The sequence below is a fragment of the Rhodamnia argentea genome, chromosome 9, assembly GCF_020921035.1.
Source record: "Rhodamnia argentea isolate NSW1041297 chromosome 9, ASM2092103v1, whole genome shotgun sequence".
Classification (NCBI taxonomy): domain Eukaryota; kingdom Viridiplantae; phylum Streptophyta; class Magnoliopsida; order Myrtales; family Myrtaceae; genus Rhodamnia; species Rhodamnia argentea.
Genome location: NC_063158.1, coordinates 21961805 through 21979924, shown reverse-complemented (window position 1 = coordinate 21979924; position 18120 = coordinate 21961805). Strand labels below are relative to the sequence as shown.

Genomic DNA, 18120 nt, shown 5'->3' with positions numbered 1-18120 from the left:
AAGAAGAAAAATGTCAAGAAAGGGGGCTGGTTGAAGACTTGCAAGCTAAGACAACTACTTTTGTCGAAGTTTGAGTTGAAACGTTTGACAGAATGCAAAGACATTCACATGTATAGTTCGTTGAAATGTATCCCAGACACGTATATTCAATTGCATATCAAACCATAAATCATCGGCAAAAGGACACTTTAAGTATCAATATTTATGTAAGACACTCACTTTAATGTTAATATTATTGTGGAGATCACTTAAATGCCAATTTTTATGAAAAACAATTATTTAAGTGTCAACTCCAGTAAGGTCACCGGAATTTTTTTGCTATTGGCACTAAAGAGATCATTTTTTCTCCGATTTGGCACTTAAGTAATAAAAAAAAAAATTGCACCAAAAGTCAGCGCCATGGCACTTGATGTGTCCTTTTGCCTTGAATCGATAGGGTTTGTCTAATTTGGGGAGGACATAAATGGAGAGATGATAGAACGGTTTGTTTTAGTAGGAAGGAATGAACGCAACCACTTTGTTTCGCTCCAGTACACCCGAACAATATCCACCATTTTTTTTTACCAGAGAATAATATCTGCTATTTTTAAAAATTGCTATTGAATTCTTTATATATTAATTATTGTTTGAATATTATCAATTTAATGTTTTTCAAAATTAAATGAAAAAATTAAATCTCATCTTGTTACTTTTTAAAATAGTGGAAACCCCACCAATTTATTGGCCAAAAATTATGAAACTGCACCGTCCATTTTGTAAAATGACTGTATGGTCATGAAATAATTTTCCTTATTTTTCTTTTTTGCTTTTGGTTATCAATATCGTGGTAACTTACAAGGATACGTAGGGTTTCCCTTTAAAAAGACGAATTGAGGAGTTTACGAAAATTACCATTATCAAAATCCAAAGCATGGATGAAGTGCTTGAATTTTTGTGTCTATTGTGTGGATTTAGATGGGAAGGATTAAATCTTGTGCTTTCTGTGTAAAATATAGTTTCACTAAGAATTTGATATATCTGTTATTTTGATAGAAAATTAAAAGTCAAAGGGATTTCTCGACAGCATTAATGCACACGATAAATAGTACAACACATTGCATGATCCGATTAATGTGAGTGTCGTATACAAATATTGGCGCTTAATATTTTTTTTGCCAAAACAGAGGAAGAAGAAAATAAAATAAAGAAAAGAAGAAAATTTAAAATTTAAAAAATATAAAAGAAAATGAATGTGAAGTAATTGGTAGAGCAAAGGGATGGGAAAATGTTTTTCTCTTCTCAAAAAGAGGAAAACATTTTCCCCACTTGTGAAGGAGTTTTCGATATGGGTGGAAAATGTTTTCCTTAGCTAGCTTATTATTCGCGAACAAACGCCAAAAATCTAGAAAACGTTTTTTTTAAGTTATTTTTCGTGAAACAAACGGAGTCTAAATTTGAGAACATTATTTTTTCAGAACTTTTCTTCAATAGGTGTTGACATTAGGTATGTCACACTTCGAAGCTTTCTTGGAAGGACCCGCAGGGAAGACTCCCAGAAGCATCTCCTAATTCAAAACAAACAAAACAAGGACTGATCTTTGTTACATAACCCGGAAACTTTCTTGTCCATTTCGACAGGTAAGTTACCCTTATTAGCCCAAAATAAAGAAAAAGAGGATCATTAGAGAATAAATAAAAAAAATTGTGTAATGAAAATAAAAATGTAAAAAATACATGGAACGAGGTGAAATTATGAATTGATGGAAGCTTGATTCCTTGGCTTCCACGCATGTTCATGCCATAATCGCGTTCTTTCGAACCTTTGCACATGGCTTCCGGGCATATGCACATTTTCACAAGTACTAAATCCGCGACCAATAGCGTTCGATCTTATAGCCTTCGTCGTAATAAAATTACGACTTTCTGGATGCACCAACTTCTCATAGACCCATAAAATTTCATTGGTTTTCTTCTTATAACTGCTCCACCATTACCTCATGATGTGTTAAATTATGTCTCGAATTTGAGCCCATTACAAAACTCAATATTTATTGGAATCGTATTGTTGCTTTATTATTTCCCGGGAAAATTTCAAAAAAGGGCCTCAAGTACCCTCATTTTTTTCAAATAATGGCTTGAAGTGCCATCATCATCTCAAAGAATGGCTTGAGATGGCTTTGGTTTTTTTAAATAAGGGCATGATCTAGCCAGCCAAATTTTTCTGCAGATCAAGGGTATTTTTGTAAAAATATAAATTCTAATTTTTATAAATTAAACTAAAACAAAAAAAAAGTGTGAAAAAAAAAAATAATCAGGCGGGAGGACCTCTCACCTATGTTTCTTTGTTTTTTTTCAAAATCTCTTCAAAATAGAAAAATAAAAAAGTAAATGACCAAAATGCCCATATCTAAAGTGACTCAGGCTCCTTTTTTTTTTTTTTTTTTAGACTAATATAATCACTTTAGGTCCTTATTTGTAACAATATACACTTCAAATTCTTTTTTAACATAATTAGGATACTTTAGATTTTTATTTAAAATAAAATTTATTTTAAATCTTTATTTGCGAAAATAAAGACACTTGGGGTCTTTTTTTTTTTTTTTTTTCCTTATCTCCTTTGTTTGGTACGGTGGCTATTTCGTAATCATCCAAGGTTCCCAATATGAAGGCTTGGACGTCTCTTTCTTCGCTGGAAAAGAAAAGAGCGGTTTTTTGACCGTACAAAAGCAAGTGGGGTTTCGACCAAAAGAGAGCCGCGCACGATAGGCTCCGAGAAGGACCACTCGCGAAGACTGAAAAAGGTAAACGCACTATGACGGTCTCTTGATCGTGCGAAGGAGCCTCGAGCACAGTAGATTTGCGCGTGAGCTGCTTTTGTATCCAATTGAGTTATTTTAATCGTAAAAGCTTTGTTTTGAGTATAACGTAGGCATGGAAAATACGAGCGTGTTGAGCGATTATAACTGTGATTCTCCGATTCGCATTGACTTATTTGCAAGACCCCGATTAGTCTCCGCGTTAATATCACAACATGATGTGTTGATGCGGCATCTTTCTTTGCAAAGAACATCGAGTCAGAGGGAGAGAGGGAGAGAGGGATCTGCTTAAGCCGAGAATAACCACGTCCTTTCAAACCTTTGCACATATACATTTATAAGATGGATCGATGGGAATGGTGAAGAGAGTAGAGAAAATAACGTCTTGATTCCTCGGCTTCTCCACAAGCCAGCTATGTTGTCTATACAAATATTACGACGTTCTCTGTTTCCACAATCTTCTCATAGACCCAAGGAGTTTCATTGGTTTTCCTATATGGTCCATTAGCAGATCACTTCTATTTTGTTGTGGTTCCATTACTTATCAGATCATTTTGTAGTTTATACCGTGCTTGAAGAACATCGCTTCTAGCTAGGAAATGGTGATTTCCAATTTTTTCCCACATCAACATGGTTTTTCGTTGCTGTGGCCACTGGGAATTGATCAAGTTGATAGTTGAGGAAGTCATGGAAAAGTTGAAGATCAAACATAGATTGGTGACTGAACATTTAGTTGGACTTGACGATCAAGCAATAGCAGTAAGTAGAATATTAGAAGTCAACTCCACTGGTGTGCGACTCATTAAAATTTATGGCATGAGTGGTATCAGTAAAACAACTCTCGCCAAGGTCGTATTCTACCAATTCTCTTCTCATTTTGGAAAGTGTTGTTCTTTCCTTGAAAATGTTTGAGCGAAGTTATCACGAACTTATGGCTAAGTTGACTTGCAAAAGAATTTGCTATTAGAAACTAGCCATCTGGTAGGAATAAGGAGCATTGACAAGCTTGATTATGGAGCGAAGAGGACTGGAGAAGCACTCAATAATAATAATAATAAAAAAGTCCTCCTCGTGCTTGATGATGTTGATAACAGCAAACAAGTGGAGAAATTAGTTGGAAATAGTACTTTCTATTCAGAATCTAAAATTTTGATCACAATTAGAAATAAAGATGTTTTGCGAATCAATAGACCAAAGTATCAAATTTTAGATTATGAAATGAAGGAGGTGAGTGCTGCTTGTGCGCTTGAGCTTTTTATTAAGCATGCATTTAACAGAGACTCTCATGCGGATAATTACAAAAATCTTTCAACATGGTTGTGCATGTTTTGTATTATTGCCTCAACGTGAACATCTTGAACTTTATACTATGTGCATCTCGTGCATCGTATATGCTACCGGGAGACTTTCATTGGCTCTTGAAATAATTGATTGATTCATCTACCACAAACTGCAGGAAATATGGAAAGAGACATCGGAAAAGTTTAAAAAAGCACATCATTGTTAGGATACACAAATGAGTTGGTTAGAGAAGTCCTACATCGAAGAATTGATGGGGTGTTGAGTAGTTAATATATCCTAATTAGCCTATAACTCATTGGCTTAAGCTAAGTGGATCTAACTGAATATACTAATGGGCTCGAACTTAGGTTCTCTCTTGGCGATCTCCCTGGATGAAGGTATGGGGCTTCTCATGCGCGCTCCCAACAAACAGTTTCAGAGAGGATGGTTGATTGGCAGCCCACTACCAATATATATATCGGTGTTTGGTGAATATCTCAAGGAAGGAATCCGGTGACTAACGCGGTATTCGGGCCTGTGGGCGTTGTGGTGTAGCAACGCTAGCCCAATGGACATTGATGGAGATTTAAGTTGAGATATATTAGTACAGAAGAATACTTAAATTAAGGGGGAGCACATCTAATGATGGTCGATTGGTGGCCCACTCCTAATATACATCGGTGTTTGGTGAATATCTTAAGGAAGGAATCTAGTGACCAACGCGGTTTCTTGGCCGGTGGACATTGTGGTGTAGTAACGCTGATCCGATGGATATTGATGGAGATTCAAGTTGAGATATGTTGGTACATAAGTATACTTAAATCAATGAGGAGTAAACCTAACACTAGAGCTCACACATGAGGGAGAGATTATTAGGATGCACATATGAGTTGTCACATCGTAGAATTAATGTGTATATACTAATTGGCCCAAAACTTATTGGCTTAAACTTTTGAATGAAGATAGGTACAACTAGATATATTAACGGGCTCGAAATGGGGCTCCCTCTTGATGTGGGACAAGATGTTTTAATGAATTCCTTGTATACCACTTGAACCTCCATTGGGAATGTGCTTTACCAAAAAATCGATTGGTCCGGTCCGGGCAATTCGGTTCAGTTATATACCCTTAGAATCGTGTACCGGACCACCCGGACATCGGTTCCAATTTTAAGAAATGGGAAACGGACCGCTGCCATTTAGAATAGGGAATGAGACCATCGGTTTAGGCGGTTCCCGATTCGGTCGGTCCGACTTATTTATCCTTAGTTTGATTGATAGAGAATGAATAATTTAGAAAATAATTTTTTAAAAATGACCATTTATATGGTTGAGAAGAATGAATTAATTGATTAATTATTTCAAACAATGACAAACCATCATTTTTAAAGAATATTTTTTAGGTCATTCATTTTTCGTGAAATAAACAAAAACTATCTTCAAAAAATCCTAATAACCTAGATATTTCTTGATTGTTGATCACGTGGATCCACACTTGGGAACCACATGATCAATGACCTTGATGGATTCGGGGACATGTAGGCTCAGGTCCAAACAAGCATTTACTGTCACTTTGAAACTCGAGGAGCTGTTCGTCCTACCCAAGCACATCTCACATTCCTAGCATGGTGCCAAGAGGAGGGCACTAATATCCGGGAGTAACTTAAAGGAGGATTTTCTTGAAGTTGTGTTGTGTTGTGTTGACATTTGTCCCACCTCATCCGTAATGTTGGGTTTAAAGCACCAACAAAATACCAACTGCCCACTCGGCAAGCCCGTCACCGCAGCCTCATCAGATACTAATGAGAAATTCAAAACCGACAATTCACGTAAGCCCGATCTCGTCCTTGGCAATTTGATTTATTGCGGAATTATCTTTTGTGCCTGTAATGACAGTAGCTATGAGTTAAACCTTGAAATGAAGTACACTGCACGCAAAAATTGAACGTGTAAAGGAAGAAGTAGAAACAGCGAAGGTGACTCTGGAGGAGTGTGAACTAGGGACACTAATCAGACTTTGAGGCACTTTTGGTAGCACTTTTCAAACAAAATTTTTCACCCTTCGTCACGGATACCCTGAGACTGCTAATGTCTTTGCCACCATCTATTGCTTCATGTTGGAAAAGTTAGAATTGCGAAAAGAATGGGCCTGGGCCCAGAGGCGAGAACGACGGTTTCAACATCGATGACGACAATGACGGCAGCATGTACAAATGAAGGCTTTGCAAAAGATGATCGAGCTCTACATCTTTCTTGTCATTTCAAGCAGTCTGAAATTAATCAGCATAAACATACCAGAAGTGTCAACATTTATATATTACTCTCACTTTAATACCAATATTTTTTTTTTTGGATCACTCAAGTGCTAATTTTTTTGAAAAATAATTATTCGAGTGCCAACTCCAATGAACATCGTCGGAAATCTTACATGGCGTCTACGTGGCTCACGAGAGGATCCCAGTCAGCAAAAGAAAAAGGCAAAAATTTTAAAAAAGATTCCATTATTCCTTCTATTTCCTTAAGCAAAGCTCTTTGCAAATAGACGCATTGTGAGTTTCACAAAAATTTATTAAAAAATAAGCTAAAAAAATTGAAAGTAGAGGTTGTAGCGGCGAGGGCTTGCATAGCCCTCGTTGCCTTCGCCCCACCACCGCCGACAATGGTCGACGAGGGTGGGAATGGGCCGCGACCCCTGCCGATGGTTGGATAAAGTCGGCCTCGCCGTGGTCAGATGAGGCCAGCATTGCCCAGCCCCGAAGAGGCTCCACCTCACCCAGATCCGTGAGGTCGAGTCCTCGTTAGCCACTAGAGATGGTCGCCGGCCACTAGTTGGGGATTGGCAACCCCCGCTGCCCATCCTCCACCCTCACCACACATTGCCGGCAGTGGTGGGGTAGCGGTAGTGAGAGCCGTGCAAGCCCTCGCCAAGGCAACATCTGATTTCTTTTCTTTACCGAAATTGATATTTAAGTGATCATTTTTTCTTGGATTTGACACTTAAGTGATATAAAAAATATATATAGACATCAAAGTAAGCGTCGTATGCAAATATTGGCATTCCAGATGTCCTTTTTCTTTTTTTTTTCCTTTTCCCCTTCTCCCTCCTTCTTCCATCTTCCTCCACTCAATTGCGGCTCCTTCCTCTTTCTTCCTCTGCCGACTACAAACCTTGACGAAGGCTAACGAGAGGAAGCCTTGCCGAGGCAGCCAAGGCTCGATCTCGCCCGAAGCCGACAAGGCACGAGCTAGACCGCAGCCAATAAGCTCGACCCCGACGTCCTCAAGCTCGCCTCGCCGCCTTCGAGCGAGGCCGAGGCTCAACCACCGGATTCTAGTGCACTCGAGCCTCGCCCACTAGTGGCGAGGCTTGATGGCCGATTATCGATCACCGATCGTAGGTATGGCTGGGCTCTAAATCTGAGAGACGACTCGCTCGCCGATTGCCGCGATCCTAGAGCTCCTCGAGGTGGCGGCCCTACGAAAGTTCTCTTCTTTCTGTGCTGAAGAAGAAGAAGAAGATGATGATGATGGATGGCTAGAAGAGGGAGATGACAACGCAATGCCCAGCCGAAGAAGAAAGGTAGAAGACAATAAAACAAAATAAAATATAAAACAATAAATAAAATAAAATAATTGGTAAAATCAAATTCTAAAGAATAAAAAGCAATACACCGAAAAATATGGTCATTTTTCTGAAAAAGACTTCTTGAAAAATATTTTTTGGAAATACCATATTTTCCGTAAGATAAACGGAGCCTTAAAACAGATTTATTTTGAGAGCAATTGAAATCACAAGAAATATGGCCAATAGGCATTGTGACCATATTGATAAAGGGATTGGGGGGACATTAGTAGCATAGATACGAGGTTTGACTTCCGGGTATGCAAAAAGACAAAGATGAAAGTTAGAGATATGACAGAAAAAAAAAAAAAAAAACCACAAGAAAGATATTGAGCTCGATCATTCACCAAGCCTTCATTTGTAGATGCGGCCGTCATTGTTGTCATTGATGTCGAAACCATCGTTCTCGCCGCCGCACCCAGTTCCCTTCTCTTTTCGCATTCCTAACGTTTCCAACATGAAGTAATAGATGGTGGCGCAGATACTAACTGTCTCAAGATACCGTGACGAAGAATTAGAAAATTTTGCTTGAAAAGTGCTACCAAAGTGCCTCAAAGTCCGATACTAATCTAGCATGTGATTATTAGACATCAATTCACGAAATTAGTTATCAAATAGACAGAACAAAGAAAATAATTTGATAGTGAAGAGATTTTTTTTCTTTGGTCAAAAAAATATTTCATTCACTTCTTTGATCGAAATACAATGGAGAAACATCTCTGTTCCAAGAGCACAACTTTAAACCGAGACAAATCACACGCAACTTCAAACCAAAATAAGTTCTAGATAACCAGAGAAATCATGAGAACAAGATTATATGTCACACATTCAAAGAGCACATATATAACTTCTTCACACCAAAATCGGCGGCCGATCACCGAATCCGTCTTCAGTAGTGAACACATATCGTGAACTTTATCTAATGCTACAGCTTTGCCTTTCAGAGGTGTGTGCTCATGATTGGCATTCCCAACGTCATCACCAAGCATAATGAAATAGTTGAATGAGCGTATATCTTACTCCTTTAAGAGAAAAACCTTTACGAAGCTCATATGATCTTTTTCAAAATTGAATTTGTTCACCAATGAAATCCGAGCAAAACGAAACTCCGAAAATATACACGCAAAAAAACCCCAAATCTAGATTAGATCAGGATAGATATCTCCACAAAACAAGAAAGAGAAACTTCGAGATCTAGACTAAATCGAAAGAGAAAGCTCCCAAACTGGAGGAAAACGAGAAAATGAAACAAAAAACCAAAACAGCTTAAGAAGGAGGGGATGGAGAGATCTAGCTCAAACAGGTCCCTCAATGGAAGTTAAAAAAGGAAGCCATGTGAAGGTACGAGCGAAAAGAGAGAATTAAGGCTGGCTGAGAGAGAGGCACTCCAATTTGTTGATAGTGAAGAGATTGTTTAATGCGGCACTGTGATTTTTTCCGTTTTTTATTTAGAAGGGTTTTTCCACATAAAAATTCGCTTATCATCTTTTCTGTTTTTTCTCTTTAAAGATTCGTGTTCCTAATAAATCTCTCGTAACAAACATATTCAAAGTAGCAGATTTGTAATTGCAGGGCTTTGTCCCCGTCCAATTTGAGGGGCGAAATATTCAACGTACTACGTTTCAAGGTTCAACTCATAGTTTTGTTGTCATTACACGCGGGAAAGACAATTCCGCAATAAATCAAATTGCCAAGGACGACCTAGAACTTAGTTCCTCGTTGCGCCATCTTTTAAGCTATTCCCGCATAAATTTGCCCTCTTCTTTGGCACCACAGTAGGAATGTGAGATCGGTTTGGGTAGCAGTAGACGAATAGCTCCTCGAGTTTCAAATCGAGGGTAAATGCTCGTTTGGACCAGAGCCTACATGTCCCGAATCTATTCGGGTCATTGATCACGTGGTTCCCAAGTGTGGGTCCACATGATTGACAATCAAGAAATATCTAGATTATTAAAATTTTTTGAATATAGATTTTTTTTTTTTTTACGAAAAATGAATGATTTGAAAAATATTTTTTAAAATGGTGCTTTGTTATTATTTGAAATAATTAATCAATTAATTCATCTTTCTAAACGATATAAATCAAATGGAAACCAGTGAAAATGTTTATAAATCGTCATTTTTGAAAAAATATTTTCTGAGTTATTCGTTCTCCGTCAATCAAACGGAGTCCAGTGAAAATGTTTCTCCTGGAGGGGGCAAAATCGGAATCATATCTGGAAAACTCCCGGCAAAGGCACGACGAGTCGATCAAAGCGAACCTCAGTCGATCACTTGCCGGTCCCGCCTCTCCTATATATATAAAGAGGCGCCATTCAAAACCTCAGAAAACCAGATGACTTCTCTCTCATCTCGATTCAAACCGAGTCGACTCTCTCTCTCTCTCCCTCGCTCGAGCTCGTTCACTCACTGTCGCAATCGCAAGCGAGGTACTGTAGATCCTCCGGTTGTCTCGGTATAGCAATTCATCTTGTGTTGACATCTGCGAATTGATCTTGAGCTTCTGTAACCCGTCGATTCCTTCTGCTATGGCTTCTTAGGAGTTCTCGTTGCGTCTTCCTTGCTCGTACCTCCGAAATATCGGCGTTCGCCGATTGCTTCGTAGTGCTAAGCGGAGGTACTTCACGAGCGCGCGTAGTTTTCCGATGGTGAACTTGATGAGGCGCGAACTTTTCAGATGAGGAGGTTCCTTTGGACTCTAGGTCCATTTGATTTCAGAAGATCTGTGTGTGATCGATGTAGATTGGCCTTATAGAGTTCGTTCGAGCATCTTCTCTGATTTTTGTAGGTTAGGCACAGCGAAGAGACTCTTCTTAATTACTACATTTATCTCTCTGATATACCTCTGCGAGTATTCTGGCGTGAATTGCCGTAAGCCTAAGTCTACAGCTCTTTGCTGTTTCACCGCAATATAGACGCTTATGTAGAGAATTATCACTATGACTTGCAGCATTTACCAGCTCATTGTCTTGACTTCTGAGATATGAGTAGGAGATTTGTTTTGCTGCTCAGGGCAGTTTCACAAAGATAATGCTATTTCGCGGCATCTCTCTTTGTAGAAATGTTGCCATGATAAGTAGCTGTTCTGATGTTTCTTTTTTTTTTTTCAATAGCATTCATTTTAATTGAACTTCACTGTGCTGAAAATCGGATGATCTGAATGTGATAGGTCCTCCTATATGACGGCCATTAATTCATTTGCACAAAATCAATCTTACAGTTTCTTATGTTAAATTAGTATCTGTGTTCTTTTCTTGTCATAGATTATGCTGGATTACCCTGTGCTTTGCCCCTGTATTAACTGTTTAATACTGCATTTGTTCATCCTCTGCAATAGCTATAGTGGATCCACTTGCAGTCTGGTTGAACTCCTTCAGACATTTCATATTAGAAGTATGCGAGACTCATGTCCCACTTGAATCAAGGCAGAGAAAACTTGAAATGATCGTTACTGTTTTGTAGTGATTAGCTGTCCATCTCATCACTGCTATCAAATCAGAGATCCATTGCCTTTGCATTCGTATGATGAAAAATGAATCTTCAGAAGTATATGACAGTGGCACGTATATATGGGTGTTTTTGGTCTCTCAATTTTAGATTTAAAGCTTGCAACTCTCCACCTAACCACTTTGTATAAGTAAGTGCTGCTCCTGTATGCACTGTTTATATGTCAAGCTGTGGGTTTTTCACTTTAATGGACTGGCTAAGGTCCCTCCAAGGCTAGTTTATATATGCTTCTGCAAAAGATAAGTGCAAAAATATTATAGATGCAATGTTTTAGGAAAGAGATGTTGCTTTCATGAAGAGAGGAGGTTGCTGTGTAGTATAGCCAACCTAAAGGGTTTGCAATTCTCCCTTTTCTTTTGCAAATTCTGAGGGCCATTTAGATTCTCTTTTTCCTTATGCTATCCTCACACTTTCTCTTGCAGATGGCAGAATCACCAAAGGAAACTGCAGTGGTGAATCGGAAAGAGGATAAATCATTACTAGGTACTCTATAAGCTTGACAAATCTAAATATACAGTTAATTCACTTCAGATGTGGAATGGTACCACAAGGATGCATATTTCTTTATTTCAAAACCTAATATATTTGTTTATTTAGTATGGCCTGACATATGACTCTATTGATATCACGGTCAATAATTAGTGCAGCATACATTGCAAGTACTTGAAAATCTAATTAAAGAGTTCTTAATGTTAAAATAGGTTTCATCCTTGTCATTGATTAGGATGATTGCTTATTCACATTTTTGGCCGTGTCATATAAAAGTTAGATATGTTGGTCATAGCTCAATGTTAAATCCAATTTCAACAGATGCTGAATATGGAAAGGAGTTCCTTACCTCCTGGAAGTCATTGTCTGTGGCGGAAGATGACGCAGTGGATTTTAACTTTGATACAGTTGGCAAAGGCATGACGAAGAAATTCGACTTTGATAAAATGTAAGTGAAACTTAAAGTATAGGCAGTTAGCTAATAAATTGGCATTGAGACAGAATCTAACTTTGACATTCTATCTTCATACTTGTATTGGTTACATTTATTGACCCCCGTACAATTACCTCTTTGTGGAGAATAATGCCCGGGGTGATTTAGTGAGTCATGCTTTACATATCATTCAACCACTTCAAAAATCATTAAAACAATGGATGATGGTGAAGGTGTATGAAAGCTTCTCACAATCTTACTTGTTATGAGAGTGGGATATGTCTCTGCTTTCTGTGGATTGATGGTGAAAAAACCTTTTTCAGGGATGTCGATTTTAACCTGGATGCTGATTTTGACAAGTTATCATCATTCAAAGTGGACATGCCGGATCTTGATTTCTCCTGTCCATCTAAGAAATCTCCAAACAACAAGGACAGAAATGAAGCAGAATCACTTGATGAACGAAATTCCAAGAAAAGATTTTCTTTCTCCTTTGATTTTAATGAGTAAGACAGCTTCACAACGTATACATTTGGGCTTATTCTTTGATACATAAGGTTATATTTTCAAGTGAAGGGAAATGTCATGACTTGTGATTGCAATCTAGGAACTTAGCAATCATTTGTGCTATCCAGGTTGGATGGCTTTAATCTTGATTCACCCAAAACAGGGGGAGAACAAGGTGGGAAGAAGGTTATTATAGGAAGCAAAGGGAGATCATCGGAGATGAATGAGCACCAGGGCTCAAAAACTTGCCTTCCTGAGGCAATTCCTGACTGTGAGGATAATGCTATGATTAATAATGTTCAATCAACACGCTGTGTCGGTACATCAGAGATTCAAGTAGAAACTTCTGTAAGTTCAGCTTCTATGCCTAACCCAAGAATGGATGATCAGGTGCCAAAGCCTGCGGCCTGTAGAAATTCAATTGCAGAACAATCTTCTTTTGAAAGGACAAACAGCACGTGTGCTCAAGAATCTGATCAACAAGATTATTCATTGGACAAAACAGCACCAAGAGAAGTACATATTCAGCCTGCGGTTGACTCAAATTTAAGTACCATCCCAGAGCTTCCAAGAAAAGATTTGTGGATCATCAAAGGTTTGAATTCCACTTTGGGTGAGGAGCAGAGTAACAGGGAAGAAATGGCAGGGGAAGCCACATATTCTCACGGCAACTCACAGTCAGAAGGTTCAAGTGTGCCACATGTTCCAGGAACAGAAAGCGAGGCAAAAGGAAGCAATAAACCTTTTCTTGATACATTGAATGCTACTAAGGCTGATAACCCAGAGGCCAAGCCTTATACAAATCTTAATGATACAGCCTGTATTATCCCAAGTAAAGTGCTGCACGACCGTGAAATAACTGTTTTCAGGTTGTCCCATTTATACCTTACCTTTAAGTGATTAGATGAATGAGAGGGAATCCATGTTGGGACGGTATTGGCAAGTTTCTGCCATGCCAAACTAGAGCAATGAGCCATTAATGTCTCCTTTTAAGAAACATGGACTCTTGTTAGTTTGTTTTTGTGAAAACTTGGAAAGCATATGCATCCGTAACTTTATATTTAACAGGAATGCAAGTTCTTGTGATTATCAGTTTGATACACTCATTCATTGAGTTTTTGCTATCATGTTGATGCATTTTATGGTGATTTCCAGAGTTCAGTAAAAAGATAGGGGGATCAACAACATAACATTTTTGCACTTCTTAGCTCTGTTTTGGTACTATGTAAATGTCCCAAGCAGAGAACCTGCAGTTAAAAATCGTCCTTTTTCTTTACTGGTACAGAGCCTGGACAAGCACACTCAAAGTTTTTCAAGAGGTCAGAGGAAATTAAAAGTCAGTCTTCTCGAGAACCATCAACTGGGAGAAAGCTTACTCAATTTAGCAGCAAAAGACTTGCTTCTGTACATCTAAATGAAACTAGGTGAAGATTTTCTTTTTGATTACAGTTTCTTTGGATATTCCATGCATTACAACGTCACATGGTTTATGCAATCTTCAACAGGTTGGGTGACAATGCCAAGGATTCTCTAGTTGTGGGAAAGCCACTCAGTGGTCTAAATTCACTGGCGAGGGAGCAAACAAAAAGTCAACATCCTCTGACTGGAAGCCATATCAGTGTGAGACCCACTTCTCAACTGGGGTGAGGCTTCTGTACCCAATTGAGTTGCAACTGTAGAGCTGTCTGAAATTCTGTTGAAATTCTAGTAATTTTCTTTTTTCCCCATGTACTTCACTTAACACTAGGTAACAGTGGGTGAGTGATGTGTAAGTTATCTCCTCCCCACTGCCACTCCTCCACCCACATACAAACAGAAAAGGAAGAAAAGGGTAATTAAAGGGAAAAGTTTACGTCCTTCCCATATAGAGGTGCCCTGGTTGTTACTCTTCTGTTATCCGATGGACTTCCAACTAGGGTGAAATGAGAATTTTTTTTTTTTTTTGTCATAGTTTGCATTGAGACATTGGACACTACTAATTGCTGTATATAACTAGTTTGATCAACATATATGTTGATATATGTAAAATTACTGTACATTACTAGTTTGATCAACTCGTGTAGATATATCTGTAAAAATATTTTGATGTTCTTGATTATTTGCTTGCTTTTCATGGAAATTAAAGCCTTTTCAGCTGAAATTATAAACCTTTACGTGCAATTGTCTCTCAAGTCTAAGTTCACCTGTTATTATTGGCCAGGAAAGCTCATTAAATCCTTCATACTATGCTTTAAAGAGGATATTGACATCTTTCTCTGGTAAAATATGACTAAATTATCTGCTAGAAGACTACAAGCCTGGAAGTAGGGTTCACAATCTGCTGTAGAATGATATGTTCATGTTCAGTTTGAACCTTTTGAGTCACATGAAATGGGAGAGTGGTATTCCTTTAAATGATATTTACTTTTAAGGCTGAAATAACTCCTGATTATAGAAAAGATGCGTCAATGTCAATGTCATGTCATATCAGTTTTATGTGTGATGTTGTTCATGTTAAGTCATATCCTGTCTTAGACATTGCCAGCTCTAACAAGTAGAGCGCATATATTGGATTAGTCCTTTGACACAGCATTATTTTGCATATGCTTAATCTGCTTGCACTAAACTTTTGCAGTTCTCTATGCAAGACGGGAAGTTTAAATGTGTTGTCAAAACCAATTGTTAACATATGCGTGAATCCTGAAGTCACTAATTCAAGCAAGGAATCTTTTAAGGATTCCATGGTCAGAAATGTTGATGTGAAGAACAGTAACTCTCTTACTTCTGGCAAGAGGGCTTTTCATCTTACTAGCTTGAAAATGATGAGGTCTAACCTGCATCCTAACTTGATGTCCTGCTATTTGAAACCATAGATACTTTGAGACCAAGATGTCAATATGTGCAGGGCCACAAGAACCAAAGAAGATCAACTTGGTTCTAATCCTACAGAGGAAATCAGTTCCACGAGATACTCTGAGCAAATAACGGCTATGCCAGGTGATGCAGCACATGGGTTAGCTCATCGTCACAAAAGCACTGAAAGCCAGTCACTTCTCAATTCATCCTTCAAGCGAAAATCATATGAGGTTCCTTTCTGTTGTTTGCTCTTCACTTCCAAGTAATACCTTACACCTCTTCAATAGGGTGTTGCAAATATACTTATGAGGATGCTATTTTGTAATGCATATGTCTATATTGCAGGGATCAGATGCCAATTTAATGCCATTTAGTCCATTAAAACGGCTCTCTCAGTCTCCAAGTGAGAAAAGGTGAAGAGTGTTAATAACTCCATTATCCTTGCTCCTGTGACGTGGTATTTGTTTGTAGAAGTAATGTTCTTACTCTTGACATCTTAGAAGTTTCAGAGAATCCTCGGAAAGTGTTGTCACAGATCAGGTAAATCGATAAAACCAGCCACTTCTCAATTCATAGGGGAAATCATCTGAGTTTCCTTTCTATTGTTTGCTCTTCAGACTTTCAAGTAAAACCTTACACCTCTTCCATAGGGTGTTGCGAATGTAATTTTCAAGATGCTATTTTGTAATGCACTAGAAGTCGCGATTGTCTATCTTGCAGGGATCAGTTGCCAATTTGATGTCATTTAGTCCACTGGAATGGCCCTCTGAATCTCCAAGTATAAAAAGGTGAAGAGTGCTAAAAACTCCACTACCCTTGCTCCTGTGACTGGGTTTTGTTTGTGGAAGTAATGTTCTTACCCTTGACACTTCCGAAGATTCAGATAATCCTCCGGAGCTGTTGTCACAGAACAGGTAAATGGACAGAACCTTCGTAAGTCATGGCATAGTCATGAGTTCGAACCATACGGCCGTTTCGCTTCAATCGAGCAATTTTGAACGCAATCTGAGGTCGTCGGAACCAAAATCAGAAAAATTGCCGAGATTATTTCCGGCGATCCCGACGATCACGTAATTCTAAATAATCGCATGTCAACTGTTTTACATCATGTTCTCTCAAGAAAAAATCTAAATTTTATGTGCCCTTCTTTTCCTTCCTTTATGTTTTTCCTCCCATTACCCCCCTTGGGCCCCACTTGCTTTTGTACGGTCAAAGAACTGCTCTTCTTCTTTTCCAGCGAAGAAAGAGACGTCCAAGTCTTCATGCTGGTCACCTTATATAATTACGAAATAGCCACCGTACCAATCAAAAGAAATAATAAAGCAACAATAAGACTCCAATAAATATCGAGCTTCGGAATAGGCTCAACGTAATTTAGCACATCACAAGGCAATAATAGACTAGTTATAAGAACAAAACCAATGAAATTTTATGGGTCTATGAGAAACTGGTGCAGACAGAAAGTCGTGATTTATTACGATGAAAACTGTAAGATTGAATGCTATTGATCGCTGATTTAATAGTTGTGAAAACGTGCATATGCTCGGAAGTCATGTGCAAAGGCTCGAAAGAACGTGATTATGGCATGACATGCGCGGAAGCCAAGGAATCGAACTTTCATTAATTCATAACTTTACCTCGTTCCATGTGTTATTACGTTTTTATTTTCATTGCGCAAATTTCTTTATTTATTCTTTGATGATCCTCTTTTTCTTTAAATCGGGCTAATAAGAGTAACTTACCTGTCGAAGTAGACAAGAAAGTTTCCGGGTTATGTAACAAAAATCAGTTTTTGTTTTTTTTTTTCTTTTGAATTGGGAGATGCTTCTGGGAGTCTTCCCTGCGAGTCCTTCCAAGAAAGCTTCGAAGTGTGGCATACCTAATGTCAACACCTATCGAAGTCAAAGTTCTCAAAAAACAGCGTTTTTCAAGCTTAGACTCAAAAGGCTGTCTTGTGGATGGATTTGCAGCAACGAAGCTAGCCTCTACCGCGGTTGAAATTGAAACCCTAGCCTTGTTGGAGTCTCCGGTGTACTTGGAAGAGAACTGGGAGTTGAATGCACGAACTGAACTGAAGTTAAAATCGGGCCATCCATTTTTTATTTGGATGGCCCGGATCCATCATGTCACCGCTAATATTGCTTAATGTTAAGGAATCCGGTTCCGTTTCGGGCGCAGATCAAAGTCTGTGGAACGTGCGGGCCTGGGTGGATGTCTGCAAAGCAAAAAATTGGCCGAGTACGATAATCTAAACTTTAGCCTACTGTTCACGTGAAGCCAATCATCTGGTGCAAAAAGCCCAACGACAAAAAACCCTCCCCCTTGATTGGCTGTCTAAGCCCCCACAAGTCATTTTAGATATCCTTCGTTTAGATGTCAAGAAACTGAGTTTTACTTTGACTTAATGAAATATCTTTTTCCAACAAAAAAAAGAGCTTAGACTCCCTTTGTTTTACGGAAAATAGCTTTCAAAAAAATGTTTTCTAGATTTTTCGGCATTTGGTTTGCGAATAATAAGCTAGCCAAGGAAAACATCTTCCACCCATGTCAAAAACTCGGTTACAAGTGGGAAAAATATTTTCTAGATTTTTCGGCGTTTGGTTTGCGAATAATAAGCTAGCCAAGGAAAACATCTTCCACCCATGTCAAAAA

The 18120-nt window shown here is 38.5% G+C and overlaps 1 long non-coding RNA gene and 1 pseudogene across 2 annotated transcripts; both read left to right on the top strand.

Annotated features, from left to right (window-relative positions):
* Positions 1-10072: 10072 nt before the first annotated feature.
* LOC125316670 lies at positions 10073-12580 on the top strand. 2 transcript variants are annotated; one of them, XR_007199763.1, is made up of 3 exons: positions 10073-10126; positions 11627-11687; positions 12450-12580. It is a non-coding gene; the product is annotated as an uncharacterized LOC125316670 (long non-coding RNA). The 2 variants fall into 2 exon arrangements; XR_007199762.1 differs by having other exon boundaries at positions 10080-10314.
* Positions 12581-12840: 260 nt separating this feature from the next.
* LOC115730505 lies at positions 12841-16339 on the top strand (annotated as a pseudogene).
* Positions 16340-18120: the final 1781 nt, after the last annotated feature.